At 33.2% G+C, this 17,866-nt stretch overlaps 1 pseudogene; it reads right to left on the bottom strand.

Annotated features, from left to right (window-relative positions):
• Positions 1–366: 366 nt before the first annotated feature.
• On the bottom strand, positions 367–13,996 carry LOC100511089 (ubiquitin-conjugating enzyme E2 variant 1 pseudogene; annotated as a pseudogene).
• Between the last annotated feature and the right edge of the window lie 3,870 nt (positions 13,997–17,866).

The raw sequence follows: 17,866 nt of genomic DNA, 5'->3' as shown, positions 1-17,866 counted from the left end.
AGATTCCAGGCCATATAATCAGAAGCAAGATGATTATGTGATGTCTCTTTTCTCACTTGAGTTAGATCTGACCCACCAGTTTTGATGGAAATCAATTTTAATGTATTTTCTTAATCCAAAAGTTCAACTAAATGTACAGTGGTTACACTTGACAGGATTTCTTGTTATGGCACAATTTATATATTTCAAATGAACAAAAAATAAGTATCACTTATAGTATCTTAAGATAAATCACTCTGAATGGGAGTTTCCTTTCCAGTACCTTAAGGTCTATACGACATCTCTAGAAGATTTACTACTGTGAAAAATGAAGGCTGTTTAAATAGAATAGATGGGGAAGGAGGGCTTGTATTTTTTTCTCTTTGATTAATTGCTGTAATACTGTCCTTCAGGTGGCTGAGGGAGTTTCATATTTTCTTTTGATATTATTAGGTGCCAAAGCTTTTACAGGACAACTTTGATGCTATAGGAATTCTGCCATTTTGCTAGCAGCTATTGCTCTTGAGTTCATAACAACGTTAGAACTATTGACTCCATTCATATTAATTATTATTATTAATCTTACAAGGGAAAGATGGTCCTGAGTATTTAGGTCCACATTCCATTTAAGACTAGATATTTACTTTTTGTAAATTTTTCTCAGAGGACAAATTAGAATCCCTGGCCATTTTGTGTCAAGTGTGTCATTTTTTGGACCCCAGATAATTGTGCCATCACCCACCCTTTTCCTGCACTCTTTGAGTTCTTCCAACATGAGGGACATCTATTCTTGAGCCTGTAGTGGCCTCCGTCTTGCATCAGTGTTCTCCAAGTCCAGACTATTTATTTTTAATGTATAAACAAACACACAGTTTGTGACCACCAAAAGCACCTAATTTAATCCATTCCTCAAGTTGGATGGTACTCCTAAGATTAGTCATGTTGCATATAGATGCCCCTGGTCACAAAAGGAACATTATTGATGAGTACTATTAGCAGTTAGTAAGAGGGTTTTTGTTTATTTTTTAAGTTTTCCTGAAGGAGAATGGCATGAGAGTCAAGTAGTAAAGTATTGGATAAACATTGGCTCTGGAATCGACAAACCTTGCCTCAAATTATGTTTTCTCCAGCTGCATCACTTATAATCCAGATATGTGACATATAACCTTCAGTTTCCTTACCTCCAAATTAAAATTCAGCTTATGTAAGTTTTGCCTATTTTTTAAAAAGATAATTGCAAAAGCATATGGCACTAGGTTAGAATCATGGCAGTAAACGAAGTTAGAAAACTAAAGTGATGGCAAAGATTGTGGGGCACTTAAGTGAGAAAAAATGCTTTGTTTTCCTGCTACATAGGTTGTATACCTACACAGTCAGAGTTGATCATAGTGGCTGACTGTTAGAGGCCACTAATGAGAGTTTCAAGGTCATCCTAGACATATTCAAAACAAGGGGAAAATGTAGGAAAATGAGAGGTTCTGAAATAAACGTTTAGAACCTCCATTTATGCTTGATCCTTTAGACAAGTCTCAGAACTATACTTTAACAAACATAATCAGGTTCTGTAATTTGAATCTCCATAGGACTTCTTCCCATATGTGGTAAATGCTTTTTCAAAATTAAAGCTCTCGAAGACCAGGTAAAAGGAATCTTCCTTCTTTTAATAACCATTATTCTCCTCTAATGCCCATAATAATTCATTATTTTGCAATTTCATGTAGGCAAAGTCAAAGTCACATCACAGCCAGTCTTCCTCAAGGCTGCATATCCTTCCTCTAGCCTCCAGCTGTTTGACACAAAGTGCGAAGTTCAATAAAAAACAATTTAGAAAAAAAAATCTATGCATCTTTCTGCCAAGTTTTCACATTATGTCTCAATAACCAACTGTCAAGAAAATGTCAAACAATAAACTGACATCTTCAGAGGTGAAAATTGTCAAGGGTCCTTTTATTCCCCTCCTTTAATATAATAGGTCTTGCATAGATTTCCTTCTCCCTACAACAGAAGAGATTTTGAACTTTCTCCAGGAAGTTTAAGAGAATGATTATTTTCCCATGAAATGAGTCATTAAAAGGCACATAGCCATGCTGAACTACATAAATGTGAGTATCCGATTGAATACGATGAGGCATTTTATCAAGTTTTTCTGGCATTATTTATAGCCATAGGAAAAGAACTTTAACACTGTTAAGTATGTTGTATAGATGAGGAAAACTTGCTAGTAAATCAGTGAACCGTCATTTCATTAAATGTGCTACACTTAAAAGTCCCTCATATATCACATTTTAAATCCCCACTGAAAATTCTGTATGGTCATTATTAAATGTTCACACATTCAAATGAATAATAACATTATTTTTTCTCATTACAATTAAACTTTTTCCAGAAGAAATTATATAAACTCATGTTCCTCAATAAAAATTATTATAGTGGGAATGTGACTGTGGTGAGTAATATCCTGTATACTTTTAACTGCCTGTGATGCCACATTCTCCAGAATCCTTGGAAATTAAAATAAGTGCATTTTTCCTATGTATACATTGAGTTTTGGCCCAAGATAACAATCATTTAGTTCATTTATATTCTTTCATATCCTGTGACCTTGATTTGAGCATAGATCTTTCAGCTTTCTACCCTATTTAGCCATGTTCTAAGTTTTTAAGGCATACATTCTCAGGTTACAATCAAGAATAGGAGTTAAACAATAGTTTCTACTTGGAGAGAGTAAAAAAAAAATAACAGGGATTCTAGGTTAGATAATTTTTTTTCTTTTTTTTTTAAATGTTGAAGTACAGATATTATAGAGGTAAAGACCCAAGAATCATCACAAAATGAACAATCTCAAGAGACTATCAGCAGAGTCAAGAAATTCAAGAGGATTTCAAGAGGTCCTTCCCAACCACAGTCTCAAGAGGATCCCTCCTGGCCCTTCCCAAATACTGTCAGTTCTTTACACAAAAGGTGACCAATATCACATTGTAATGCCATGGATGGTTTTGAAACTTCTGTAAATACAACTGTATGGGGTGCATGTGTATGTGTTAAGACAGTTTTTAAGAGTAGTTTTAGATTCGTAGAAAAATGGACTAGAAAGTAGAGAGATTCTGATATACTCCCTGAACGTACACATGAATCGACCTCTCCACTTAACACCTTCCACCAGAGTGGTACATTTGTTGCAACTGATGAATCTATATTGACACATCATCATCACCTGTGTCCATAGTTGACAGTTTAATTTTGATGTAGTACATTCTATGAGTATGGACAAATATATGACATGTATCTACCATTAAAGTATCCTAATGAGTGTATTCACTCCCCTAAAAATCCTCTGTGTTCTGCCATCCCCCCACCTAACACTGGGCAACTACTGATTTTTTTTTTCTGTCTCCTAAGTTTTGCCTTTTCCAAAATATCATGTGAATGAAATCACAGAGTATATGGTCTTTTCAGATTGGCTTTATTCACTTAAAAATATGCCTTTAGGTTTTCTCCATGTTTTTCCTTGTCTTGAAATCTTGTTTATTTTGAGTGCTAAATAATTTTCTAATGTCTGAATAGAACACATTTTATTTTCCATTCACCTACTTAAGAACATCTTCATTGCTTCCAAGTATAGGTGATTGTGAATAAAGTTGCTTTAAACATCTCTGTGAACGTTTCTGTTTGGATAAAATTTTCAGCTTCTTTGGGTAAATACCAAGGAGAGTGATTTCTAGATCATCTTTTAAGTTTAGTTTTGTAAGAAATGTGACAAACTGTTTTCCAAAGGGTCTGTACCATTTCCATTTCCACCAGCAATGTATGATATTTCCTGTTGCTCCATATCTTCACCAGCATTTGAAGTTGTCAGAGTTCCAGGTATTGGCCATTCTAATAGGTATGCAGTGTTATCTCAGTGCTGTTTTAATTTGCATTTCCCTGATGACATATAAGGTGGAACGTCTTTTAATACACTTATTTTCCATCTATATATCTTTGTCAGTAATGCATTTTTTAAGACCTTAGGCCCATTTCTTAATTGGATTTTCTCATTATTAAGTTCATATTTTTCATATAATAATATTTTATCAGATGTCTTTTATAATATTTTCTCCTAGTCTATGATTTGTCTTCTCATTCTATTGATGTTTGCAGAAGAGTTTTTAATTTTAATGAAGTTCAGCTTATCCATTTTCTTCTTTCATGGATTGTACCCTTCCTGTTATATCAAAAAATCATAGTCACAGTCAACGCTATCTAGATTTTCAGTATGTTATTTTCTAAAAGTTTTAAAGTTTTACATTTAGGTTTATGATCTATTTTGAGCTAATTTTGGTGAAGGGTATAAGGTCTGTGTCTAGATTCTTTTTTTTTTTTCCTTTATATATGTATATCCAATTGTTCCAGAATAATTTGTTGAGAATCTCATCTTTGATCCATTGTATTGCCTTTGGTCTTTGGTCAAAAATCTGTTGACTAAATTTATATTTACTCAGAGCTATTTCTGAGCTCTCTATTCAGTTTCACTGATTTGGTTTTTCATCAGTACTACACTGTCTAGATTATTGTAGCTCTATAGTGAGTCTTAGAGTCAAGTAGCATCAGTATTTCAACTTTGTTCTCCTTCTAGGTTGTGTTGGTTATTCTAGGTTTTTTTCCTTTCCATATATATTTTAGAATCAGTTTGTCAATATTCACAAAGTGACTTGCTAGGATTATAATTATGATCTCATTGAATCAATAAATCAACTTGCGGGTATTCTCTTGTTGGACCACAGGTTAAGAATCTGACATTGTTACTGCAGTGGCCTAGGTCACTACTGTGGCATGGGTTCAGTCTCTGGCCCAGAGACTTCCACTTGGTATAGACATAGCCAAACAAAACAAAAACAAAAACAAATTAAAAAAAATAAAAAACAAATAAATAGGAAAGAAATGACATCTTGATAACATCCAGTCTGTGAACATGTGAACATCCGTGAACATGGAATATTTGAGGGGTGATAATATAAATGTTATTTTATTTTAAATTTCAAATTCTAATTGCTTATTGCTAGTATATAGAAAATCAGTTGACTGTATTGAATCCTGCATCCAAGATTGCCTGCATCCTGCAACCTTGCTACAATCACTTAATAGTTCCAGAGGATTTTTTTTTTTTTTTTGGCAACTCTTTCAGATTTTCTGCATAGATGATTTTTTTTTTTTTTTTTTTGGTCTATATAAAAAGGCAGTTTTGGTGTTCCTGTCGTGGTGCAGTGGAAATGAATCTCACTAGGAACTGTGAGGTTGCGGGTTTGATCCCTGGCCTCACTAGTGGGTTGAGGATCTGGCATTTCCGTGAGCTGTGGTGTAGGTTACAGATGTGGCTCGGATCTGGCATTGCTGTGGCTGTGGTGTAGGCCAGCAGCTACAGCTCTGATTAGACCCTAGTCTGGGAACTTCCATATGCTGTGGGTGTGGCCCCTAAAAAGGACAAGAGACAAAAAAAAAAAAAAAAAAAAGACAGTTTTATTTCTTTTTTCCTAATCTTTATAATTTCTTTTTCTTATATTAGTACATAGCTAGAACTTTGAGAAAAAGATTAAAAAGGAGTGATAAGGGGAGACATCCTTGCCTTGTTCCTGATCTTAGTTGGAAAGCTTCAAGTTTCTCACCATTAGTGTACTAATATATTAATATACATTAAGTATGATATTAGCTGTAGGCTTTTTGTAGAGGTAGTTTCCTTCTATTCAAAGTTTACTAAGAGTTTTTGTTATGAATTGGTGGAGGATGTTAACAAGTGCTTTTTCTTCACCTGTTATATGATAATGTAGTGGTTTTCTCTATAGACTATTGATTGTGATAGGTTATATTAATTGATTTTCAAATGTTTAATGAGTCTTACTTAAATAGGATAAATCCCACTTAGTCCTTGGTCATCATGTACAATTCTCTTTTTACATTGTGGGATTTGATTCATCATGTAAAATTCATTTTATACATTGTAGGATTTGATTTGCTAATATTTTGTTGAGAATTTTTGCAACAATATTTATATTCATGATAGACATTGGTCTCTAGTGTCTTTTCTTGTAATGTCTTTGCCTGGTTTTGGGATTAGGGTCATGCTAATTTCATAGAATGAGCTAGGAATTACTTCCTCTGCTCCCTATCCTATACAGATAGGAAATACTTCCTTTTTTCTTTACAAGAAATTGTAGAAAATTGATATTCCTTCTTTAAATGCTTTGTAGAATTTACCAATGAATGAATCTGGACCTCATTTTTTTTTTTCTTTTTTGGAAGGTTATCAATTTTTGATTCAATTCCTTTAACAGATATAGGACTATTCATATCATCTATTTCTTTTGGTATTAGTTTTAGCAGATTGTATCTTTTAGTAATTGGTCCATTTCATTAAGATTATCAAATTTAGAGTTATAAAGATATTCATAGCATGTCCTTATTATCCTTTTAATTTCCACAGGATTTGCCCTTATTTTCAATATTAGGATTGCATGTTCTCTAACTTTTCTTCTTGGTTAATCTGGCTAGAGGATTATAGATTTTATTGATCTTTTCAAAGGAATGGCTTTTGGTTTCATTCTTTTTTTGTTTGTTTTGATTTTCCAATTTCAATTTCATTGATTTCTGCCCTATTTATTATTTCCTTTTTTTCTCTTTGTTTACGATTTAGCATGTGCTTCTCTTTCTAGTTTCATAAGACAGAAAGAGATTATTATTTTAGATCTTTTTTTCTCCTATATACAATTAGTAGTACCAATTTCCCTTTAAGCATTTTTTGCTACATCCTATAAATTTTGATTGGTTTTATTTTCACTTTAATTTTTCAAAATATCTTTTAATTTCTTTACACATCGTAGCTAAATTAGCTACATTTGTAAAATGTGAAGATTTAATCTTATGACTGCCCTCCTTTAAACTCTTCAATGGCTTCTCATTGCTTCACGATAAAGTCCAAAATCCTTATTATGGCTTGCAAGACGTATGACTTGATCTCTTCCAAAAACTACTTGTTAAAGTTTTTTACACAAAATATACTTATGGTTATAATGGTATGTAACCTAAAACCCAACTAAAACCAAATCATTTATCTTGATTTTTTCATCCACATAAAGTATGATAACAATATTCTAGGAAGTTTCATATATGTATTTTTTATTTAATCTTTACAAAAGCTATTGGAAATATGTTGTCTTCCTACATTTTTACATATTGGAAAAGTAAGGCTCAGAGAGACTATGTAATTTTCTTGAAGTCAAACTTCTGAAATAATGGAGGTAGGAATAAAATTTATGAATTGTTCTGCAAAACTCATTCTCCCTTTTCTCCAAAGATCTCTATAGTTGTACTATAATGAAAAATGATAATGCAACCAGATTGAATAGGATCAGAATTTTTCATAATTCTGGGGTTCCCTTTAAGATTACCACAATAAATTATACCTTCCTTAAGCATTTCAAGCAGAAATTACACAAGTAAAAAAAAATCTACATTTGGTATTAAAATCTTGCCATGTTATATACATGTATTTGGCAATGAATTACTCTTACTGGGCCATTTTGCATTCTTGCAGAATATTGTTATCATTGTGCAACAGTGCACATGTGCTAGAGCACAGGCCCATGCTCTTATATAATCAATTAGAACCAGGTTTCTTTATCTCTAATAAGCCTCTATTGACCAACTTAAGAATTTTTACTGGGCAGAAAACTGACCACCTGTGAATACATTTTCCAGCCTCCCTTGTAGCTTATTGTGGCCATGTCACTAAATTCTCACTCATGGTATTTAAGCAGAAGTAATATGTGCACCTTCTATATGACTTGTTTAAAAAAAATAAATTGATTTCCTGGGATTTATTTTACCTTCTTCCCATAAATCAGCATGTAGATACTGCAGCAATCTAGATTTAGCCATAGAGACAAAATCAGTACCCTAGGGGATCATACAGAAGTATAGAATTAGCCTAAGCCATTAAGTGACAGTCTTTAGTAGCACTGCTTTGCAATCCTGAACAGACCAGACAGTACTTGAAAGGGAGATAAACTTCTATTCTATACACTTTGTTAAAATAGCCTAGCCTTTACCTTAAAACATTTTCCAAAACTCAAATTCAGGGGTATCTTATTATGACTCAGGTAATCGCTATCATATTTAATGCATTTGTTCACAAATTGTTTTGTTTAAATCACGTTCCCTAACCATACATTTTTAATGTGTTCTTCACATAGTGGTACTCAATATATATTAGCTGATTTATTTCTTTTCATATTTATGAAATTAATGTACAAAGGAGTTTATCACCTAGTTAAATTCTCTAAGGACTCAGGGTCTGAATAAACTGTTGAACATTAAACTGCTGGTTAGTAACATCTAGAGCCTTGATGACACTTTGGCCCTTCTTTCTCTCTGTTTTCCAAAAGACAGACTTGTTGTCTAATTTTTTCAATCCTGTGATTTATAGTGATTAAGGCATCATTTAAAAATGTATGCCTAAGTAGCAAGATGCAGTGACACTTATCAGATCTGCAATTGTAGTAAAAATTTTGGTATGTAGGCCTTCTCTTATATTGGGGAGTTGGTGATAGTTTAAATTCACTTAGCTTATTCGTCAATTATAAAATTATGGTGACTTTTCAAAGCATTTCTTAATGAATTAAATACATAATATACATATCAAATATAATCTTTATATAAGCACTAAGCCAATAGAAATATGAGGCTTCTATGTGATTTTTCTGTTTTCCATTAAAAAGAAGTAAAAAAAATTAATATGATTATAATAATTATTTTATTTAACCCAATATATTCAAAAGATTATTATTTAAGTTTGTAATCAATGTGAAAAATCATTAAGAACAAATTGTAGGCCTTGTTTTGCCTATAAAGTCTTTAAGTATGCTATCTATTTAACATTTATATCTCAATTTGAACTCTAAATTTTCATCAGAAATATTAATGTACATATAAAGTTAAAACATTTACAGCTGAACATTTTTCCATCTTAAATGTAAAAATTCAGTGGGGGAAAAATGTGATTGTAATGTATACATGTAAGGATAACCTGACCCCCTTGCTGTACAGTGGGAAAATAAAAAAATTATTAAAAAAAAAATTCAGTAAAAAGTAAATAAATTTTAAAATCCATTTTCTTAGTAATACTAGCCTGTTTTCAAGTACTCAGTAGTCACATGTAGGTGGAGAATATTATGCTTACAGTGTGGAATTTTTTGTTGACCATCTTCATATATTTTAATAGTATTCATATCTTATCAACAAGAAGGTCCCTATATCTTAAAAATATATATTCTGATATCAGAGTTCAATTATCTTGAACAAACATTACTACATAGGAAATATTTCAAAATATAAGCAAGAACTATTATTCATTCCTACTTAAGCAATTTTTAGCCTTAACTTAAGACTTTGGCCATAAGTTCCCTTTGTGGCTCAACAGTTAATGAACCCAACTAGGATCCATGAGGCTGTGGGTTTGATCCCTGGCCTCCCTCAGTGGGTTAAGGTTCCGTTTTTGCCGTGAGCTGTGGTATAGGTCACAGACATGGCTTGGATCCCACATTGCTATGGGTATGGTGTAGGCCAGCAGCTGCAGCTCCTATTTGACCCCTAGCCTAGTAACTTCCATATGCCATGGGTGCGGCCCTGAAAAAAAAAAGGCTTTGGTCACTAAGATACAACCACTAAACTACAAGAAATAGCCCAAAGATACGGATTGATTTCTAAAAACACTGGACTTGCTCTTAATTTGTCAAATTCTGATTAAATAGGTTTTGCATTTCTGCAAGATTTATGGATATAGGATAAAATGTCAAAGCTTTCCCTAATTTTTTTCTTTTTCTAATGTAATATTGTGGAGTATCTTATATATAAGTAATTTCCAGAAGAGCAATAAGATAAGATTATATTCAATGAAAGAAAAATAGGGGTCAGATTTACCTTCCTGCCTGAACTAACTAAAAAAAGAAAGAAAAAACCAACAACAAAACTGAACAATGAAGATACGAGCCATCAGACAACAAAGGACAGTAATCCACAAGCGATGGGAAGCAAATGAGATTAGCTTAATTAGTGCTCCAGCTTTCTGGCTAGAGAGAGTTTCTTGCCTATAGCTCAGAGAGGGGGTCTAGAGAAATAAGTACTTTTTCTAAGATGAAGAAAACTTATTTAGAGAGCACAAAACTAGAGTTTCCAGAGTAGAGTATCAAAGAGGAGAGAACTCTTTAGGGAGAGATCTCCAAAGACCCCAGAGGAAGCCCCTCATGTCTTAAACTTTATATACTATCAATATATATGTGAGAGGAAAAATACCCCAAATCCAGAATAAAGAAGCAACTGAAAGGTTTAGAGGGAAAAATTTTCTAAATTCTCACAGTGTTGGAGATGTCTATTTATACAACACAGAGTACACAGCTTTCTAATTCATAAGGGAATATCATGCAGAATAATCAGAATGGTTTTGTCTCAACAGTTGGACAAATTATACCTAGACTAAATGCTGCTCTGTCTTTGTAAAATAAAGATTAAAGCAAACCCTGAAGGATCAAAATGTTTCTAAATAATATTACTGCATTACAAAACAAATTTCAAAAATATCTATAAGAATTTAAAAATACCCAGCACTCAACAAAGTAAAATTTTCAAAGTCCAGTAACATGTAAAACATTTCCAGGTTTGCAAAGAGGCAGGAAAATACAAGCCTTACTGAAAAGATAAATCAATTGTTGGAAATCTAAACAACAGGTATTAGAATTAGCAGAAAAGGACATTAAGACAGTTATTATTTTTGTATTGTACATGTTCACAAAGTTAACTGGAGACATAGAAGATAGAAAAGAGACCCAAACTGAAAATTTAGGGTTCAAAACTATATTGTCTGAGACAAATTATTATGTTACCTAGCAGTTACATAGCACTTATCTTGTGACAAATACTTTACATAGCAGCAGATTAGACATTGCAGAAGAAATATAGTGAACGTGAAAACACAGGAACATAAATTATTTATGATAAAACATAGAAAAAGGAAAGAAAAATGAAAAAAAAGTATTAGTGAGTTTTGAGACAACTTCAAGTGTTGATACATGTGTAATTATATTTTATAAAGAAGAGTGGGGTTTAGAAAATTATTTGAAGAAGAATACCTGAATTTTCCCAAATTAGATGAACACTGTAAATCACATATTAAAGAAGCTCAATACACTCTAGTACATTAAGGCACAGAATAATCAAATCACCAATATCAAATAGAAAATCATAAAAGTAGCCAAAAAAGAAGACACATTATTTTCAGAGGAACAAAAATAAGAATGATAGGTTACTTTTCAAAAAACATTAACCAGAAGGTAGGAGAACAGAATCTTTAAATTACTAAACAAAAATTACTGTTATGCTATATTCTGATACCCAACAATATCTTTTAAAAATAGAGGTAAAATAAAGACAGTTATACATGAAAATTCTGAAATAATTTATCAGCATCAGACCAATACTAAAGAAATCCTAAAAGAAGACCGACCATCAGGCAAGTGGAAAAGGATAACACAGTGAGGTCTGCTTGACAAAGCATGAGAATGATAACTATGAAGATAAGCATAATGTTTTTCTTAGGGTTTAAATATCTTTAAAGAATTATTGGTTATCTAAAGCAAAAATAATTATAATTTGTGTGGTTTTTAACCTATGAAAAAGTAAAATGCATGGCAACAGTAACAAAAAATTGGGGGAAAGAAATAGAAGTACACCATTATAGAGCTCTTATACATTAAATTTTATAATACAACTTGAAAGTAGATTATCATAGGTTAAAGTTAAAAAATCTAGAGCAACCATTAAAAATATTACAACAGTTACATCAGTTATGGTTCATAAACCAGCATAGGAGATAAATGGGATTTAGAAAAATAATCAAGCAAACAAGGAAGAAAAAGCCAAATAACTAGGTAATTAGACAAAAAGAAGAGCAATATGGTAGATTTAAATGCAACCATATCAACAGTTATATTAAAGGTAAGTGGTTTAATCAGCTCCAATTAAAAGATGTTAAGATTGGATTAAAAAAAGATTTTTTAAAAACAGATTTTTAGGAGTTCCTGTCGTGGCGGCGCAGTGGTTAACGAATCCGACTAGGAACCATGAGGTTGCGGGTTCGATCCCTGCCCTTGCTCAGTGGGTTAACGATCCGGCGTTGCCGTGAGCTGTGGTGTAGGTTGCAGACGCGGCTCGGATCCAGCGTTGCTGTGGCTCTGGCGTAGGCCGGTGGCTACAGCTCCGATTCAACCCCTAGCCTGGGAACCTCCATATGCCACTGGAGCAGCCCAAGAAATAGCAACAATAACAACAACAACAACAACAAAGACAAAAGACAAAAAAAAAACAAAAAAAACAGAAAAAAAACAGATTTTTAAATACAATGAACTATATTTCCCAGGAAATTATTTAGGGTTCCCTTTATGAGAGGAAAAAAAAAAGGTCCTAACAGTTCCATTGCATTGTCCTATGCCAAATATAGTATATATTAATGTTTTTAATAAATAAGTTCATGGGGTAGACACAGTTAATACTCCCTCTTCACCCCCCTCTTTTTATTTTATTTTTTTTAAGATTACATGGCAGAGGGATAGAAAAATGAGCCAAGATCTTAGGCTGTATGAGACTGGCCCAGTATGGCAACTAGTGTGGTAGTTTCAGGAAAAGACTGGAACAGGGTGATGTAAAGATTATTTATAATGAGAGTGTTGCATGAATAGACAGGATATGTACTTTTAACTGCTTCTTTAAATCAGAATAATTAAAGCCTAGGATCAAAGTCTGAATAGAAATTTTAGAAAAATTTCTCTGTGAAATTCTGAGCAGTCATTCCTCCCTCTCTCCATAGTAATTTATAAATATTAATAAAATTCAGGAAAAACTCTATTTATTTGACTGTATGTTAGACATTAATCTCCCAGGTTGGACACCTATTAATCTGTATTACACAGATAACACTCTGAAAAATATGTACGTGGATCATGCATTGTCTAAAGCAGTGCTATGCAAAGTGTGGTCTATAAATGAGTGTCAGTCATAAATATGTTTTAAGCCAGTCAACAATGACGTAAATCCAGAATTTGAAAGTAATTTGTTTTTTGTTTTTTTGTTTTGTTTTGTTTTGTTTTGTCTTTTTGCCATTTCTTGGGCTGCTCCCACGGCATATGGAGGTTCCCAGGCTAGGGGTTGAATCGGAGCTGTAGCTGCCAGCCTATGCCAGAGCCACAGCAATGCGGGATCCAAGCCGCGTCTGCAACCTACACCACAGCTCACGGCAACGCCGGATCATTAACCCACTGAGCAAGGGCAGGGATCGAACCTGCAACCTCATGGTTCCTAGTCAGATTCGTTAACCACTGCGCCACGACGGGAACTCCAGTAATTTGTTTTTATAGTGTTTTACAATGCATTGATCTTGAAACGAATTGGAAAAAACAAAAGAAATTAAAAGAAACAAAAACCTGATTCTTTCTAGCAGGGAGTTTGAGAAGTCATGGACTGAAACCTTGCTTAGATTACTGGGTTTCCCATTTCATGGTTTTCTTCTGTGTATATGTATCAAAGTGGGGAATCAAAGAGCTAGGAACATTCCTGACACTAAACAAAGTCCAGCATGACTAAAGCATATGTGAGAACCCAAATTCAAATCACTACACACGTCACACCTTGAATAAGTTGCTTAACTTCTCTGAGTAAGGTTTTTCTTCCTTACACCTGGGATATTAATATTTCATGGGGTTTTTGAAATGATTAAAAATATATCTAAAGTGAAAGACTAGCAATAATCACTGAATAATTTCTTGTGGTTAGAAGGTCAACTGAGAGTGGTCTGAGTTGCATCCTGGGGCCTTTTTGCATTTGTTAGTGCTTGTGGGCTCGACCTTAAAACATTGAGCCAACAAGAGAAAATCCCTGCTATTACCACCAGCTCCTCATGCTTCATCTTCTCTTCTTCATGTTCAACACCTTTGCCCATCAAGAAATTTAAATCTTCTACTTAAGTCCTTTGTGGTAGAGTAATCAAGCACATCCTGTGTGCTCCGAATAGATTTCATATTTTATGTACATTCTTATATTAGTTGTTGTAACTAAGCATATACTGTATTTTTAAATAAAATAATTAATTCTTTTATATAAGCACATTTTATCTCCATTTATCAAGCATAAGTGGCAAATTAAAGCAACAACTTTTATTAGTTTCTCGAAGGTGTGAGATAAAGGATATTTATATGAGTATGTGTGACACCAAATTGTATTCATATATCTCTAAAATCTACCCTCATTTACTTTCCACTGATAGGAAAAAAATGTCTCAGCTGACAGCTTTGCCAACACACTAATTAGCTCTCAGTTACAGAGTTTTCAGTACATTCCACTTATAAGCTCTGTTTTATTGTCAGGTAGCCTGACAAGAATATATCATTTTCAAATGTTGAACAGCTTAGGCAATGGTGAGTAATTTTTTTTCTTTCATTCTTTTCTTTTCTTTCCTTTTTTTTTTTTATTTCACATCAGTTGAGTTGGCTAAGCATGACCACTGTTTGTTGTTTTTATGTTTTGGGGTTTTGTTGTTGTTTGTTTTTCTGTCAGTTGTTTCACTGGGAAATTGTAGTTTTCATCTTTTTTATTTTTCCTACTGGGGTGGGGTACCCAACTTACAAAATGAGAATGATGAGTGTTCTAATAAATGCCCAATATATATAAAGACCCCATGTTGGTTTTAGGAATGAATGTATGGGCATATATGTGGAGGTAAGGAAGAAAATGCCATTTCATTCCTTTTTATAAAACATTTTCCCCATCATTGTGAGTGTCCATAAAAATGTTCCATATGGGAATTAGTAATTTTTCAAATTTTCTTTTGCTAGCACCCTGAAAAAGAGGAATATAAAGAACTCGGAATTATTAGAGAATAATGGATAAGGGTTTTGGGACTGTTAATAAAACTACCAGTGTTCTTTCAGGTTCTGGGTACCTGACAAGATGGCACTTTCTATGGCCCTTGATTTCAGATGTGGTCATGTAATTTACTTTTACCAATGAAAAAGAACAGTGAGCAGTCATTTGTAGGCAGTCTTAGGAGACAATGGATAATTCATGATAGCAGTTTTTCCCTGGTATGGTACCTGGAAACAATGAAAATGTTCGGGACACCATTAAATTATGTTTCTAATTGACTGAAACAAGTAGAAACCACCTGCTGACCCAAGATAGACATGCAGTAAAAGAAGGAAGTGATCCTTTGTTTTTCTAGCAACTGAGATTTAGGGTGATTTGTTACAGCATCCAAACCTAGCTCAGTCTAACTGATATACATCTAGACCTACATCTGGAGATTTCTGTAATTTTTCAGCTATTATCTTTTAAATATTTTTGATCAATTTTAATTTAATTTAAAATGTTAACATTTTAAAATAATTATTTTATTTTCTAGGAATGGAGCTCACTCCAGGCAATATCTTGAGTGAATATATACCTTGATTAAATTATTTATAAAAAATTGATAGATATTATCAGCCCTGTGACACATATGAGAAAATCTGAGTTCAAGAGGTTTTATTTAACTTACCTGTACTATCTGATCTAATCAGTAGTAATAGTGGAACTGAGTGTCAATGCAGATATGTATAACATCAAAATAAGTACTCTTAATCATATGTATGTCCTATACTTGTTCTGAGCTTACATTTTAATATTTATAAAAAATAAACATAGAATTATTTTCTCATAGAGATTTTGTGAAGACTAACTGGGATTGCAATGTAGGTAAAGTTTCTGATACAGAATCAACTAAATAAATTATATCCTTCTTTTATTTTCCTTTGAAGAGAAGACTGGGTTAGATGCCAAACATAATGTGAAAAGAGAGAAAAGAACAAGATATAACAAGTTTGCCCTGGAGAATCATTTTTGACAAAACATATGGTTATTTCTCCATTTTAATTATACAAACCCTCTTTTTTTTGGCATTTAAGAAAAACCTGATTATAGTGATTACCATTTTTTTTTGATGTTCTACACAATGAGGTCATTTTAACATAAAATTAACTAATATACCTTGTTCTCATACATATAATGAATAGTAAAAACATCTTTTATATAAATACATATTACTTCTCTCACTTTTTAAATGGGTGAGATGATTTAACACTGTACTCTTGACACAATAATTCACTGGAAAAACTGGAAGGGGGAAAGGGAAGGGAATTAATTGAATGAACAATGTCCAAAGTTCTGCCCCTCCTTCTATGGTTTAACAATCTACAATTTCAAATTGTCCCCACTCAAACCCATCACAAAAATTCTGAGTACTGATATAAAACCACTACAAAACTCTTACACAAACTCTAAAACAAACTTCATAAGAGCTTTGGAAAATAAACCTAGAAATATTTGGAATGAACTCAGGAAAGTTATTTCTATCTAAACAATAATTAAAATAAAATTATACTCCTAGAACCACTGAAAAAAATTGAAGAATAAAAAATTTTTAAAATAAAATAAGAAATAGAACCACTGGAATAGTTAAATAAACTGATGGAATGCTGTTCAGCAATAAAAATGAATGACTATTAATAATAAGCAACAACTTGGATGAATCTGTAGGGAATTATGCTGAGTGAAAAAAAGCCAGTCTCAAAAAATTCTATACTGTACATTGCATTTACATAAAATTTTTATTTTTTTTAATTAATTAATTAATTTATTTTTTGTCTTTTTGCTATTTCTTTGGGCCGCTCCCACAGCATATGGAGGTTCCCAGGCTAGGGGTCGAATCGGAGCTGTAGCCACTGGCCTATGCCAGAGCCACAGCAATGCGGGATCCGAGCCGCGTTTGCAACCCACACCACAGCTCACGGCAACACCGGATCGTTAACCCACTGAGCAAGGTCAGGGACTGAACCCGCAACCTCATGGTTCCCAGTCGGATTTGTTAACCACTGCGCCACGACGGGAACTCCTACATAAAATTTTTAAATGACAATGTTTTAGAAATGGAAAACTAGTTAGTAATTGCCAAGGGTTAGGGGTGAGGAAGTAGGGGCAGAAAAGAAGGGTTATGATCATAAAAGGGTAACATACAGGTTCCTATGGTGATAGAATCATTCTGTATTTTGACTACGATGGTAGATACATAAACAGGCCCATGTTATAAAAATGTGTAGAGCTAAGTAGACACACATATGAGCACAAATAAAACTAGGGAAATCTGAATAAGATTGGTGGACTATATCAATGTCAGTATCCCGACTGTGATATTTTACCATAATTGGTAGGATGTTGTCCCTGGGGGGAACTACATAAAGGGTAGACCAGACCTCTCTGCATTGTTTTAAAATAATTTTAATATTTAAAAAAGATTTTAAGGGAGTCCTGTTTGTGGCTCAGCAGTTAACGACCCTGACTAGGATCCATGACAATATGGGTTCGATCCCTGGCCTCTCTCAGTGGGTTAAGGATCCCACATTGCCATGAGCTGTGGTGTAGGTCAAAGATGTGGCTTAGAACCCACATTGCTATGGTTGTGGTGTAGGCTGGCAGCTGCAGCTCGGATTCGACCCCTAGCCTGGGAACTTCCATATGCCACAGGTGTGGCCTTAAAAATTAAAATAAAATAAAATAAAATGATTTTAAAATGGTTACCTAAATTATCTTAACAAAAATTTCAATTTAAAATAAAAACTCAAATGTCCAAAGAATTGTGATATAAATTAATTGATTAATCAATCCATTATACAGAATCAATTTGCTATTCACATAGCATATCCAACTTAATTGTCATTTTCCAACATCTCTTTAATAATGACTAGATTGAAAAATTCTGAAAGTATTATAGTTGTTGTGA

This window comes from Sus scrofa, chromosome 6 (assembly GCF_054392235.1).
Source record: "Sus scrofa isolate SSC_HxYL_T2T_F1_AM1 chromosome 6, Sscrofa_HxYL_maternal_Yorkshire_Landrace_v2.0, whole genome shotgun sequence".
In the NCBI taxonomy this organism is placed as follows: domain Eukaryota; kingdom Metazoa; phylum Chordata; class Mammalia; order Artiodactyla; family Suidae; genus Sus; species Sus scrofa.
Note: the sequence above shows the minus strand (reverse complement) of the source record. Positions and strands in the feature narration are given on the sequence as shown.